This window comes from Schistocerca nitens, chromosome 12 (assembly GCF_023898315.1).
Source record: "Schistocerca nitens isolate TAMUIC-IGC-003100 chromosome 12, iqSchNite1.1, whole genome shotgun sequence".
NCBI classification, from domain to species: domain Eukaryota; kingdom Metazoa; phylum Arthropoda; class Insecta; order Orthoptera; family Acrididae; genus Schistocerca; species Schistocerca nitens.
Window position 1 is genome coordinate 18,212,540 of NC_064625.1, and position 15,880 is coordinate 18,228,419.

The following is a 15,880-nucleotide window of genomic DNA, read 5'->3' on the forward strand; positions in this document are numbered from 1 at the left end:
CTCTTTATAAAGATTCCTCTACAAAGTGTTTCGAACATACTTTGGAATATTTTGTGGGGACAAAATTACTCCTCCTTATTTTCTGGAGCCACGTCTTTACTCATTGTTCACCCTTCGGGAAACTAAAATATAAATCACACATAATCATTCTCCATGTCCTAGACACACTTAACATGGTCTCCTACTGTAACTTTATAGTAAACAAAAGGTTTGGACACACATATTATACGAAGACAATTACAGACTCCCACTCTATTGAATTTATTTTTCTCCCGTCTTTCAAATCTATATACGTAATCGACAAATCACTGATAAATGCATGGAGGATAGTATTTGCTGAAACAACTAACCATTCCCTTTCTTGTTCCACTGGCAAATTTACGAGAGGAAGCGATTGTTTGTAAGCTTTTGTACGAGCCGTAATATCTATTATATAGTTATAAAATCGTAGAAAAATAGGTCTACAGAATCAAGCAATAATTATAATGCGTCTCGAAATTTTTAATCATAATACACATGAAAAGTTACTATCCCTTCTTTCGCATATTTTGCTTTGCATCCGTAGCAACAACATTAATTCACTATCGCTATTACACTATCAACAAACGGTGAAAACACAACAAAAACTCTTGATATTATAAACTTCAAACCGAGGAAAGCACACACGAACAGCGAAGTCCCGAAAACACGTGACAATCCTGGTTTAATGTTGACAACATGCGCAGAACGCAATGCTCACTCCAGAGATATTTACTCTATGGTGTCGACACAATTTGTTGTTTGAAGCTTCGCTGAGACCGAGGGTGATATTCCAGGCCGCACCATTACAGAGGAAGGCTGTATGTACCTTTTAGCCAAATTTTAAACTTCTGCGTCACAGTGTGGTAAAAATTGCGAAAATAGCGGTATTTCAAAATCGTGACCCTATAATTCTTTTGCGCAGTGCAATTTAAACTGCGCGCTGAAAGTTAGTTCCTTCGACAAGACCATGGAAGATATCTTTCTCATCCTTCCCTCAGTCAACTGAACTTGTGCTTTGTCCCTAACGACTCTGTCATTGACGGGACGTTTGTCTCTCATTCTCCCTATCATCCCAGTGATTAAGACATTTCAACTTCACTGGGATGACTTGGATTCAGATTGACGTCTGGCCATCCAGATAAATGTCTTCCCTGGTTTTCGTAGAATAAGTAATGCGAACGCCGGAGAGATTCCTTTACCAATAAGTCCGTTGTCCTTCCGTATCACTGCCCATGTCGAAATAGTGCTCCTTCTCTAATGACCTCGATGTCAACGCGTCCTTTCTTAATGTCCCAGATCCCCTTTCAATAGTATACGTAGATGACGTAACTTGTCATGTTAATAGATTGTTCTGAAACGCGAGAGACAGTTTCCACGTCAATTAAAACTTATAGTGAGCGGATTGATAGTTTTACTAATACTAAATCTTTGGAGATGGCAACTACTCCAATTGCCTTTAGGGAACTTTTCCTTGTGACTACGAAAGCATCACGGTGAAACTCTAGGTGCGACACACGTTTGGTTTCAGGCAGGTGCTAAAGACACAACACATGGACACCAGGATCCGGTGAGACACTTGTAGATATCAGCTAGTTCAGGCTAGACCTGATTCACAGTTAATCTACAGTGATAGCAAGAACATCATAACTAGTATGCTTAAATTCATCTCTTAGCGTCGTAATTATCTCATTACACAAATTGAAATTGTAAAAAATGGACAAATAAGTAGAGAGCAGCTTACATCATCCAGTAACCAAAGTATCATAAAACAATACTTTCTATTTATCCTGTCTTGACAAATGAAACAAGTTATTCTTCTAAAGTCTTTTTCAGCAAAAGTAAAAAATTAAGTTAAATAGCGCTACGCAGAGAAATAGCGAGAATATTTCTCTGCGTAGCGCTATTTAACTTAACGGGTCCTAGAATTACAAGAGAAATATTGCAGTGTAGTACATACATTATCAGTAATCAATGAGGTTGCATCAGTTTAATAGTTTCTTGTCGGTAGCCATGGTTAGACTGCAGTAGCCACGTATTCACTAAAATAAAAATGCCTAGAAGTCGAAGTTAGCGAACAAATGTTGTGTATCATCAACAGAGATAATTTCAGCCAGTGTTTCCAATGACGAAATTTCAGTTTATATTGATGATTTTTCGTAGCTCGTTTTGCAAGAAACGTTTCGTACTAGGCTATCAAAAATGAACCAAAGCAGCATTCCTGTGATAAATTTTTTTTCGTTGTGCACCACAAAACCAACTTTACAGCTCCTTAACAAATAATTCTCAACGTGTCTTCTTCATCATCTCTGTAACTATTTTTGTTTCTTTAAGCACGACAAAACCAGCTTCACCAACCTTAACAGATAATTCAAAACATGTTACAGTTTTCAACACAACCGTCAGCTGTAGTTTCAATATCAATTTATTGGCAAACGATTTCGACGATACACTTCGTCGTCTTCGGGCTCTATAAATATATACTGGTTGAATTTTCCCGAAAGATATCAGTCAGAAAATCTCACGTGAAAATAACTGGCAGCCGCATCAGCTTTTGTAGGAAGCAACCACACAGGGCGAGATCGCAAACAACCCCATGTGGAACTTTCGAAAATTCAGCCACTATATATTAAGAGGACCTGATGATGACGAATACATGTTAAGACCATCAGCTGAGACTCAAGATCAATCAGAGAATTCTCGTGAAATTCTTGTATCACACAGTTTCAACCTGAGTAGTGACGACACGCAGTAAAATCTCTTCGGATTTCTTGCCGCATCAATCCGCGGTGAGTTCGCAACTTTTGGGAAGGAATGTTCTATCATTCCATCTTCGGAAACACTGTAGACGAATTCGGCAAGAAACCTGAGAAGATTTATTGCATTAACACGCCGCGGAACCTTCTTCTGCATATAAGGACAGCATGCTCAATGTCCTGGACTTTAAAGGAACAGGAAAGGTGAAACATCATTTGACATCAGTCAAATGATGTTTCATCTTTCCTGTTCCTTTAAAGTCCAGGACATTGAGCATGCTATCCTTATATGCAGAAGAAGGTTCCGCGGCGTGTTAATGCAAAAACAAGACAGATGGAAAAAAGTGAGGAAGCTGTTTATTATTCCAAAAGTAATCGCCATTACTGTTAATACATTCATCCCACTGTGAGAAAAGATGGTCAATGTCTTGATGGAAAAACGTTCGCTGTTGCCTACGGAACTATCTGCATCTACATCTGCATCATACTCCGCAAGCCACCTAATGGTGTGTGGCGGAGGGCACTTTCGGTACCACTACCTGATCCCTCCAATCTTCTTCCGCTCGCGAATAGTGCGTGGGAAGAATGATTGTCGGTAAGCATCTGTATTGGCTCTAATTTCTCTAATTTTCTCCTCGTGGTCAATATGCGAGATGTATGTGGGGGGAAGTAATGTGTTGTCCGACTCCTTCTGAAGAGTTCTGTCCCGAAATTTCAATAGTAAATCTCTCAGTGATGCACAACGCCTCTCTTGTAACGTCTGCCAGCGGAGTTTGTTTAGCATCTCCGTAACTCGCTAGCTTAACGATCTCGTGACGAAGCGCACCGCTCTTCGCTGGATCTTCTGTGTCACCTCTATCAGTCCTACCTGATAGGGATCCCAGATAGATAAACAATACTCAAGAACCTGGCGAACAAGTGTCTTAGAAGCCACTTCTTTCGTGGACGAGTTACATTCCTTCAGATTCTTCCGATGACTCTGAGTCTGGTGACTGCTTTTCCCACTATCTGTTTTATGTGGTCATTCCACTTAAAGTCGCTCTGGATAGTTACGCCTAAATATTTTACGGCAGGCGCTGTCTCCAGCTGTTTGTCATCAGTAGTGTAGCTGTACAATAGTGTATTTCTTTTCCTATGTATACGCAATATGTTACATTTATTTACGTTCAGGGTCAACTGCCAGTGCCTGCACCATTCATCAATTCTCTCCAGGTGGTTCTGCAAATTCTCACTATCTCCTGGCGTTGCTACTTTGGTATAGACAACTGCATCATATGCGAATAGCCTTAAAGGGCATCCGACGCTTTCTACTAGATCATTTATAATCAGGGTATTTCAAAAGGTATAGACGTATTAAAAAGTATTATTTTGTCCAAACTATCGATCGCATCGCCTCGGCTATTGGAGAAACGAATACGTAGTCTATATTTATAGCCGCTAGGTGTCAGTTATCTTCTGTTTTGCTTGGTAACCGTCATATGCTTAAAATGGCTACTCCGCAGCAGAAATCATTTTGTGTTCTCGAGTTTGCGAAATGCAATTCCGTGATTAAGGTGCAAAGACGTTTCAAGTTGAGGTACCAAACTGATCCTCCGAATAGGTGGAGCATTCGCAGATGCATCGACAGTTTCTAGATACAGGATGTGTATGTAAAGGAAAGAGTCCTAGCTGCCCTCGTGTTCTGAAGAAAAAAATGTTGCATGAATTCTTTCCCACGTAGTCCTTCAAAATCAACTCGTCGTGCCAGTCGGGAGTCGCAACTGCCTGCAGCGACAATTTGGCGTGTTTGAGACGTCGGTTGGTTATGAAGCCATACAAGTTACAGCTGTTACAAGCTCCGCGTCCTGATGACAAATACAAACGTGTGGCATTTTGTAACGAGATTCGTGACGCTATTGACAATCATAACACTTTCGCACAACGCACCGTGTTCGGTGATGTAGTGACTTCCCATGTTAGTGATCATGTAAACAAACACAACATTCGAATTTTGGTGCCTACGGAACCCACTCAACATGTACGAGATTCGCCTAAAGTCAATGTGTTTTGTGCGATATCCCGATCATCTGTTCATTCTTCTTTGATGGAAACACGGTTAACAGTCAGCAGTATCTCGCTATGTTACAAAACTTGTTGCTTCTGAGGCTGCACGAAGACGACTTCATTTTTCAGCAAGACGGGGCACCGCCTCACTGGAGTCGTCAAGTGCGTGAATATCAGAACGAAACTCTACCGAACCGTTGGATTGGTCGTCAAGGAGCTGGCGACTTAGCATGTCTCAGCTGAGCTCCACGGTCACCGGATTTGACAGCGTCTGACTTCTTCCTGTGGGGTTTCGTTAAAGACAACGTTTATGGACCACCACTCCCACAGAACCTGGAAGAGTTGAAGTGGCTCAGTACTGCCATAACATCAGTGACGAAGGACATGCTTGCCCGAGTATGGGAGAAATTTGAGTATCGGTGTGATATTGTTCGTGTTGATTTTGTTCCGTTAAGAGCGACGTGTTGAGTTCTGTCTACAAGGAAGTCTTGAATCCAGTCGAATGTCTGTGATTGTGCCCAGGTGTGTACCTCCTCTTTCGAAGCAAATCTTTGGCCACGAATGTCTTTCTTCAGGGCTCCAAACATTTGGAAATCGCTTGGAAGAGGATGGAGAAAGGGCTTCCCACCGAAACATCTGGAGCGTAGTTAAAGCAACAGGAATACTTTAGAGTGCAAATGCCTAGGAATGTTGATTGGCGTTATTATTATGCTGCAGGATATTGCCCGCTTACATGTTTCTACAGTTGTCTCGACTATACTGCGAAAGTTTCGCTGGGAAGGCCTTACACACCCTCCATACAGTCCCCGTCTCTCTCTCTCTTTGCGGTGGCGCAGTGGTTAGCACACTGGACTCGCATTCGGGAGGACGACGGTTCAATCCCGTCTCCGGCCATCCTGATTTAGGTTTTCCGTGATTTCCCTAAATCGCTTCAGGCAAATGCCGGGATGGTTCCTTTGAAAGGGCACGGCCGACTTCCTTCCCCATCCTTCCCTCACCCGAGCTTGCGCTCCGTCTCTAATGACCTCGTTGTCGACGGGACGTTAAACACTAATCTCCTCCTCCTCCTCTCTCTCTTTGCGCTTTTCATCTTTTTGGAGCCCTGAAGGACGACATTCTTGGCTGTCGATTTGCTTCGGACGGAGAGGTGCACGCCTGGAGACGATCACGATTCCGTAGACGGGCGCATTGGCTGTCTTGTCTCGTCAGTAGGATAAATGTGCTAACAGTTCTGGCGATTACTTTTGAAATAATAGACAGTTTACTTACTCATTTTACCATATACAGGGTGATTAACGAAGATACACAAATATTTTAATACGTTATTCTACAAATAAAACTAAGGAAAAAAGTTCATGTAAAGATAGGTCCGCAAATGTTTGGTTACGGATTTACGGCTAATAAAAGATTTTGCCTGAAATTTAGCAACTTCGCTAATATGAAACTTTCGCAAAACTATACATGGTTAAAGCACGATTTCTATTTATTTTGGTGTTATTGGTCTGGTGAATCTAATAAAACATGTCCCAGATGTGTATCTGCAATAGTTTTCCAGAACATCCAGAGAAGCAAAGATTATTGTACAAGCAAATTTGTTTACTTTCCATTAAGAATGTAGAAACGTTTATGTATTTGTTGGCAACCGTTAGTGAGTTGTTTCAGTCGTTTCTTAACTTTGAAATAAGTTAGTTTTCTGTATTGCTCATTGAAAGAACAAAGTCAATGCACGTGAGGCATTACTTGCTGGCATTATGAATGCAATTGAGGAAATTAAGAGCAACCGTATGAAACTGAAACGAGCAACAGAATCTGTTTATATCACGTGTAGCTAAATGCATTGAACTTTGTGGAGGCATTTTTGAACATTTATTGTGAATAGAAATTCTTCCAGTCCATATGTGGCATAACACCAAACCAGTACTTAACAGTATTGTTTAAAAACAGTCTTGGTTGCAATTTTAATTTTTTTTATTTTTCAACGACGCCTTTCGCCTTATTTAGACATCTTCAGGTTATGCATTATGCTTACTACCTGAGCCCTCATCTTACTGTTACTCGGTCCTGTGAACGGGAACGCGTTATGCAGATCTTGGTGCCTTTCGCGACCACGTAGAGAAGATAACCTGAAGATGTCAAAATAAGGCGAAACGCGTCGTTGAAAAATAAAAAAAAATTGCAACCAAGACTGTTTTTAACCAATACTTTATTGTGAATGTATTATGAAATTTTATGTACACTGTACAACTTCCTTAATACTGAGCTTCGTTTTTTTTTCGGTTTAACACGAATACCATGCGCTATGGTATTAATAAAAGCAGATTATCTGACACAGACGTACAGTTACAGCTAACGTTATTACCATCATTCTTCCAAAATTAATTTCTCTACAAGTTCTGTTGCAAACTTCGCGCGACTGTATGGAATTTAAAAAACAAATGTGGTCAAGTAGTTAATAAATTAAAAAAAATTATGAAATTACTTTTTTGTTTTCCTGGATGTTCTGGAAAACTACTGCAGATGCACGCTTCGGCATGTTTTATTAGATTCACCAGACCAATAACGACAAAATAAATGGAAATCGTGCTTTACTTTAACCTCGTTTAGTTTCGCGATAGCTTCACATTAGCGAAATTGTTAAATTTTAGAGAAAATCTTTTATTAGCCGTAACTCCGTACCTAACCTTTTTGTGGACCTATGTTCACATGATCTTTTTCTTTTGTTTTACTTGTAGAATAACGTACTGAAATATTTGCATATTTTCATGAATACCCATTGTAATAGTAGTAGGACGATGTAATTATCGCGAAAATACAGAGAAACACGTAGATTTTGTAATAAACACACCTACACTACTATTCGAAAGTATCCGGAGACGCCGATGTAATGCGGTAGTGACCACTATATGGCGCTTGAGGTGGACCAGCCAGTATTAAAGCTGACGAGGAGTGTTGCGTTGTCAGTAGAGAGGCGGTAACACCAGAATGAGTCGATCAGGAGAATACACTGTCTTCGAACGTGGCCTAGGCATTTGATGTCATCTGACTGACTAAACCATGATTGACACTTCAACCGTTTTAAAGCTACCCAAGACGACTGTTGGTGATGTGATGATAGACGCTAAGGGACAACCGCAGTTACACCAAGACGCGTCACACCTCATAACTGACAGACAGGCACCTTCGAGCAATGCCAAGGGTTGTGGCCGAGCGGTCTAGGGCGCACTGCCACGGTTCGCGGGGTTCCCCCCGTCGGAGATTCGAGTCCTCCCTTGGGCATGGGCGTGTGTGTTGTGCTTAGCGTAAGTTAGGTTAAGTTGTGTGTAAGCCTAGGGACCGATGACCTCAGCAGTTTGGTCTCACAGGAACTTACCACCACCAATACCACCACCGTGAAGGGTTGTAACATGAAATCAGTGCAAGGAATCACTCGTGAGTTCAAAGCTGCCACCAGGAGCTAGTACAATGACTGAGTTAAAAAGAATGGGGTGCCAGGGTCAAACAGCTCCTCGTAACCCAGACATTTCTGTAATCAGTACTAAGCGATGCTTGAGGTTGTGAAGAGCGACGCCACTGGATAGCAGATGTCTGGAAATAAGTGATTTGGAGCGATGTAACAGCCTTTACTCTGTTGCAATCCGATGGAAGAAGTTTAGGTCAGGTGAATCCTGGAGAACGTTACCTACTGTTGCGTCCTGCGGTCAGCAGGAAAGAACTAACAGTCAAGTTTGAATACACTTTAATATACTTAAAAAAAAAAACGCCTTCTTGACATGCACGAATTTTTAAACGCAAGAACAAGAAGAAAACTCCACAATTCTTGTGGTAGAAAAACCAGACAAGAATATAAGCCAATGAAACAAAATAATGACCAAAATCTACCAATTACAAGATGCAACGAGCTACTGAATGTTATGGTGAGTATATGCGGTGCTAGAGCCGGCGTAAGTACTGGCCAGAATTGTTCTAGTGGTGGGTAAACACTGCTTGTCTGACTGTCCGGGCGCGCTTATAACGCCGATTTGGCGGAGTGCTACATGAGTCACGAGTTCCAATTGGTGGAAACACTGTCACATGTCTTCTGGCGCGATGTTTCGATCTGAGCTCTTGAGAGGAGGTTGACAGCCCATCTTGCTTGTCTGTTGTGCGGGCCCTCTAACTGATAAGGGGCCACTACGAGGCGTGTAACGCCAACAATGAAGTACGGATGAGGCTGTGGTACAGTAAGGGGGTGTTTTTCGTGGTTAGCGTGTGGTCCTGTCCTTGCACCGAAGAAAACACTGAATGCAGTAGGATATCAACATACGTTACAGCACTGTGTACTACGTGCAGTAAAGGAAAAGTTCGGAGCATGACTAGGTATAAAGTCATAGAGCAGCATTTGTGAGGCAATTGTTTGTAGTACAGCATCAAAATGTCGTCTACATACGACTCATGTTACAAGCAGCGTGCTATTATTGAATTTTTGTGTGCAGAAAAAGAAACCGTAGTGAACATCTATAAATGTTTGTATGCAGTGTATGACGATGCTGCAGTTGGTAGGAGTAGAGTTGGGCGATTTGTAAAGGAAGTTACAGCCTCAGGAAATGCAGAAACAGAGCTGCATGACCAGCCACGCTCTGGACGTCCTGTCAGCCACTGGTGCAGACATGCTGAATAGTACGGATACCATTATTCGTGCCGACCGGTGCATCACAACTCGAAAATTGGGTCTACAGTTGTCGGGTCGGTCGGCATTGGAAGTTCGTTTGCAGTGATCGAGACTCTCGGATATTCAAAGAGATGCTCACGATGGGTTTCACGAATGCTCACAGTGGACCACAAGATTGAAAGGAAGGCCATTTCATCTGAGTTGTTGGAGCTTAAAGATTATCTACGGGGAATACACTTTGAAGATGACGAGAGTGTCAGTCTACATCTACATCTACATCTACATCCATACTCCGCAAGCCACCTGACGGTGTGTGGCGGAGGGTACCTTGAGTACCTCTATCGGTTCTGCCTTCTATTCCAGTCTCGTATTGTTCGTGGAAAGAAGGATTGTCGGTATGCCTCTGTGTGGGCTCTAATCTCTCTGATTTTATCCTCATGGTCTCTTCGCGAGATATACGTAGGAGGGAGCAATATACTGCTCGATTCCTCGGTGAAGGTATGTTCTCGAAACTTCAACAAAAGCCCGTACCGAGCTACTGAGCGTCTCTCCTGCAGAGTCTTCCACTGGAGTTTATCTATCATCTCCGTAACACTTTCGCGATTACTAAATGATCCTGTGACGAAGCGCGCTGCTCTCCGTTGGATCTTCTCTATCTCTTCTATCAACCCTATCTGGTACGGATCCCACACTGCTGAGCAGTATTCAAGCAGTGGGCGAACAAGCGTCCTGTAACCTACTTCCTTTGTTCTCGGATTGCATTTCCTTAGGATTCTTCCAATGAATCTCAGTCTGACATCTGCTTTACCAACGATCAACTTTATACGATCATTCCATTTTAAATCACTCCTAATTCCTACTCCCAGATAATTTATGGAATTAACTGCTTCCAGTTGCTGACCTGCTATATTGTAGCTAAATGATATGGGATCTTTCTTTCTACATATTCGCAGCACATTACACTTGTCCACATTGAGATTCAGTTGCCATTCCCTGCACCATGCGTCAATTCGCTGCAGATCCTCCTGCATTTCAGTACAATTTTCCATTGTTACAACCTCTCGATATACCACAGCATCATCCACAAAAAGCCTCAGTGAACTTCCAACGTCATCCACAAGGTCATTTATGTATATTGTGAATAGCAACGGTCCTACCACACTCCCCTGCGGCACACCTGAATTCACTCTTACTTCGGAAGACTTCTCTCCATTGAGAATGACAGTCGCACGACGGCCAGGCGCAAGGCGTGAAGGCGTGCAGGTGGAAACGCACCTTTAATGTGTAGCTTGCGACTGAGTGTGCGGTACCTCGACGTTCCGGTATGCTAGTCGCCAGTTGAGCATCCATGAAGCGTGTTCTGAAAACTACTACTGATCTACATATTGGTGGACATTCCTCGAGGTAGTTAACTGCCTCGTTTTCCGTAAGCTGGCGGAACTGGTATTCAGAATATCATATGTTAAATTCCCAAGGGACCAAACTGCTGAGGTCATCGGCCCCTAGACTTTGTAATGGTACTTGAATTACGTAACCATTACGGCACCTCACCTCAACCTCTCAATACCAGCAATATTCTACTGTGTTTCTGTAGAATAGTTAACATATTTCTGTGACAAGATTCAGATTTGATTTCATTAATGTAGAGGTACTTTGATACATCTATATGTTGATATCGCAATGATATTATTCTTATGTGTATTCTTTCTTTTGTCACTATGATCTTTGACGTACTTGTAACTCTGATTTTTGGGCGCATAAGCGGTTATTAGAGAATCAAGCTTTGGTAGTCAGCTTATGCAATGTGAACTTTAACAGTGAGGAAGATATTTTCAAGTATGTTTTATATTGTGAAATGATGTTGCAAAAAAAGTAATAAAGAAGAAGTGTAACTTAAATTTGGAGTGCTGATTACTTTTTTACAACACAATTGTCATAACTTGCAAAAGTTTAATCTTCAAGAATGGTTTCTGAAACGCATCTATAAAACTTTTGAATATCGCAGAATAACACCTAGGCCTCTTTGCATCCGAGCTTGGAATCATCACTACCTAGTTTTTCGACGATTGAGTCATGAGTTTTCACAACGAGACCACCGTGGGAAACACGAAAAGATGAGTGCCTAGTTTATGCATTATTTGAAGAAATGACTTTAATAACTGTGCTCTAATGACACCTGCCACATAATATAACTTTTTTGTTGCCCGAAAATGAAATATTTAGTAGCGTGAGCAACACTACAATAATAATTAATTTTTGACCTTTGTTGTGGTAGGGTTGTTAGAACTTACACATTACTTAAACTAACTTACGCTAAGAACAACACACACACCCATGCCCGAGGGAGGGACTCGAACCTCCGGCGATAGGGGCTGCGCAGTCCGTGACACGGCCACTCCGCGCGGCTCAGAATATCGTAAAAAAGAATTTTAAGAAATGTTGTTATCGGGGCTGACTCCTTAAAGAAACTCGATTGCGCCTAAACGGGTTTCATTGCCATAAATGGAATGGTGTCTAGCATTCTTTCCTCTATTCAAACAGCTTGATACAGCAAGTAGTAGACATGACTGATTCACAGAGATTGTGAGCTCTTTGACCATTTGCGATCGGAAAGGCGAGGATCCTACAGGCGTATAGTAACGAAACGCTAGTTAGTCGAGTAAAACAACTGCTAGTGGAAGTAAATTTACGGGGTATCTTATGCATGTGTGTGTGTGTGTGCGAGTTTGTGTTTTTCCTATTCATACACACTGCCCCCAGTCCCCAGTAAACTATTTAACTATGATGTATGCTTCAAAAAAAGCTCGTACTTGACCCTTGCTCTTCATGATGATTCCCTGCCGTGCTGCTTAACATTTTGTTTGTATGTATATGAATTACGAGCTGTTGTTACGCATAATAAATCAGTTGTTTCGCATGGCCTGGGAAGCCTGGTTGTAGGACGCTTTAGGTATATGCGTGTTTGCGGAAGTGGCTGTGTGTGTGTGTGTGTGTGTGTGTGTGTGTTTGGAGAAAGCTTAGGTCAGCGGCATAGCTAATGCTTTCTCCTTAAGTGAAATGCTTGATCGTAATATTGTTGCCTTGAGGCGGTTAATCCGTACCTGCTAGTTGGGATTGTGTGTGTGTGTGTGTGTGTGTGTGTGTGTGTCTGTATGTGTGTGAAAGCCATCTTACAGACCCTAACCCTACTCTAGAGCGGTCAGGTTGCTGAAAACTACTGTATGCTTCTTGCAAATCGCTTATTTGGTACCTAGATCTACGAGCACATAAGAAATCCTTGTGAGATGCGTTGCTAGAATGAAGTGTGTCGTGTGACGCTCCAGCCAAAAGCGTCATTCTACAGGGTGATTCACGAAGATACGCAAATATTTTAATAAGCTACTCTACAAGTAAAACTAAAGAAAAAAATTCATATAAACATAGGGCCGCAAATGTTTAGTTACGTAATTACGGCTAAGAAAAGATTTTGCCTGAAATTTAGCAACCTCGCTAATATGAAGTCATCGCAAAACTGTGCGAGGTTAAAGTAAAGTACGATTTCCATTTACTTTGTTCTTACTGATCTGGTGAATCTAATAAATCATGCCCTCCAGAACATCCAGGAAAGCAAAGAAGTAATTTCGTTAAATTTTTAATTTATTAACTACTTGACCAAATTTTTTTTAAAATTCCAGACAATTGCATAAAGTTTTCAACAGAAGTTGTAGAGAATTTAGTTTTGGAAAAATGATGATGATAACGTTAACTGAAACTGTATGAATGTGTCAGCTAATCTGCTTTTATTAATACCACAGCACATGTGAATCTATGTTAAAACGGAAAAAACAAAGCTCAGTGTTAAGGAAGTTGTAGAGAGTACACACAATTTCACAATACGGTCACAATAAATGTTCAAAAATATCACCACCGAGTTCAGTGCATTTAGCAGCACGTGTATGAACAGGTTTTGTTGCTCGTTTCAGTTTCACATGGTTGTTCTTAATTTCGTCTATTGTATTCATAATGCGAGCAGGTAATGCCCGACGTGTATTGACTTTGTTCTTTCACTGAGCAATACAGAAAACTAACTTATTTCAAAGTTACGAAACGACTGAAACAACCCACTAACGGTTGCCAACAAATACGTAAAGGTTTCTACATTCTTAATGGAAAGTAAACAAATTTGCTTGTACAATAATCTTTGCTTCTCTGGATGTTCTGAGAAACTACTGCAGATACACATCTGAGACATGTTTTATTAGATTCACCAGACCAATAACAACAAAATAAATGCAAATCGTGCTTTACTTTAACCTCGTACAGTATTGCGATGGCTTCATATTATCGAGGTTGCTAAATTTCAGGCAAAATCTTTTATTAGCCGCAAATCCGTCTAAACATGTTTATATGAACTTTTTTCTTTAGTTTTACTTGTAGAATAACATATTAAAATATTTGCGTATCTTCATGAATCAGCCTGTATTGTACCATTTAACCGCCAAAGCCGATTCATTGAAGAATTGAATTACCGTGTATAAATGAGCTTCAGACGTCTGTTTGGAAAGGAGTCAGGGTGTTAAATATTTGAAGTTAAGCATGTAAGCGAAGAAGAGTTTACAAAAGGTTTGAAATTATGTTTAACGTTTGTTGGAAGTCGCTAAGTACGCTTGGTCACAAATACTGGATGAATATAATTTGGATAATTTGCGGGTCGTGAGTTGCGCTGCAGGACATACACACAGTTTCTTGACTTACTGTTTTGAAACTACTTAATGAGTATATTACGACTGAATTTTAAATTTTTAAAATTTTTAAATTTCTTCAACAATTATGTGAAATATTCACAAAGAGACCGCATTGTCATCGGCTTTTTGTAATTTGTTATAATTGGATTAAAGGAAGAACACAACTCAAATATAATTGCACAAAGCTGTTGATTGCAACTCTTAAAAATTCTAGAGAAAATTATTTTTCGAGTGCCTTTAATACCGTAAAGTAAAGCCAACTTCTCGACAGAGATGTAGCTCTGTAGTAGAGTGCTTGTCTGCCGCGTGAGTGCTGTGGATTCGATTCTGGGCGAATGCAAATTTTTAAACAAAGGTGCACGTTCTACGAGCACCTCCGTGAAGCGCAAAATGCATAAAGATGGAAAAAAATCGGAAGCGCTCGAGACTGATGACCGCTGGTTCGAGTCCCATTTCGGTAACTATTTTTTCCTTTTTTCGTTCAGTTCAGTTTGAAAACAAAAGTTATCAAACATGCTAATTAATGCATACCTAACTATCGTTTTTATGAGAAATGTGCATGTTCTTATTTTTAATTGATAGCACACACTTAATCCAGTTTAGATTGCAAATATAGCCGCACAGGATTAGCCGAGCGGTCTACGACGCTGCAGTCATGGACTGTGCGGCTGGTCCCGGCGGAGATTCGAGTCCTCCCTCGGGCATGGGTGTGTGTGTGTTTGTCCTTAGGATGATTTAGGTTAAGTAGTGTGTAAGCTTAGGGACTGATGACCTTAGCAGTTAAGTCCCATAAGATTTCACACACATTTGAACATTTTTTTTTTTTTGCAAATATAGATTCTTAATTAATGATATTTTATATAAGATTGTTAATAAAATTTTGTTTCGTTGAAAGAAAAAACATTACCAGTTAACTCTGTTCTCGTCCGCATCGGCAGCTACGTGGTTCGCGCGACGGGTTACTAAGCGAAGAGGCACGGATTCGATCGCCAGCTGGGCCTGAGATTCTTCTGCGCTCGGTGATAGGGTGTTGTGTTGTGGAGTTCTCACGTTCGGATCGTCAAAAACGATATTCGACTGTTGAGATGGCTGATTGGGCACAACCCGAAAGCCAAAAGATTAAAAAAAATTTCTTTTTTATGTATTATATATACTCTTCACGGCAATGTACGTAAGGCATGCATCTTTGTTTAAAAATGTACGATAGTCAAGAACCAAACTCAGGCCACCCACGTGGGAGGCAATTACTCTACCACAGCACCATGCTGCCCGTCGAGAAATCGGTCGTACTTTTGGGTACTAAAGACACTGGAAAAATTTCACAGTCGATTCTGCCGAGAATTTTTGAGAGTTGAGTACAACTGACTCAGTCCGAACAACCCTTAGAAGGCGCAACGGCACCGACCGACCGCCAAGTTACCCTCACACAATAGGCGTCACTGGATGCAGGTATGAAGGGCCTGTTGTCAGTCTTCGTGACCGGAACCGCTACTTCTCAATCAAGTAGGTCCTCAGTTGGCCTCACAAGGGCTGAGTGGCCACCGCCTCGCCAACAGCGCCCGGCAGACCCGGATGGTCACCCATCCAAGCGCTAGCCAAGCCCAACGGCGCTTAATTTCGGTGATCTGACGGGAACTGGCGTTACCACTGACTGTTGGCATGTAACTGCTTTGGCGGACTGATGTATGAGT

At 41.4% G+C, this 15,880-nt stretch overlaps 1 protein-coding gene across 3 annotated transcripts in view; it reads right to left on the reverse strand.

The window, feature by feature from the left end:
- Positions 1-15,880, reverse strand: part of LOC126215347 (uncharacterized) — a 286,938-nt gene that overhangs the window by 84,114 nt on the left and 186,944 nt on the right. The window lies entirely within an intron of this gene.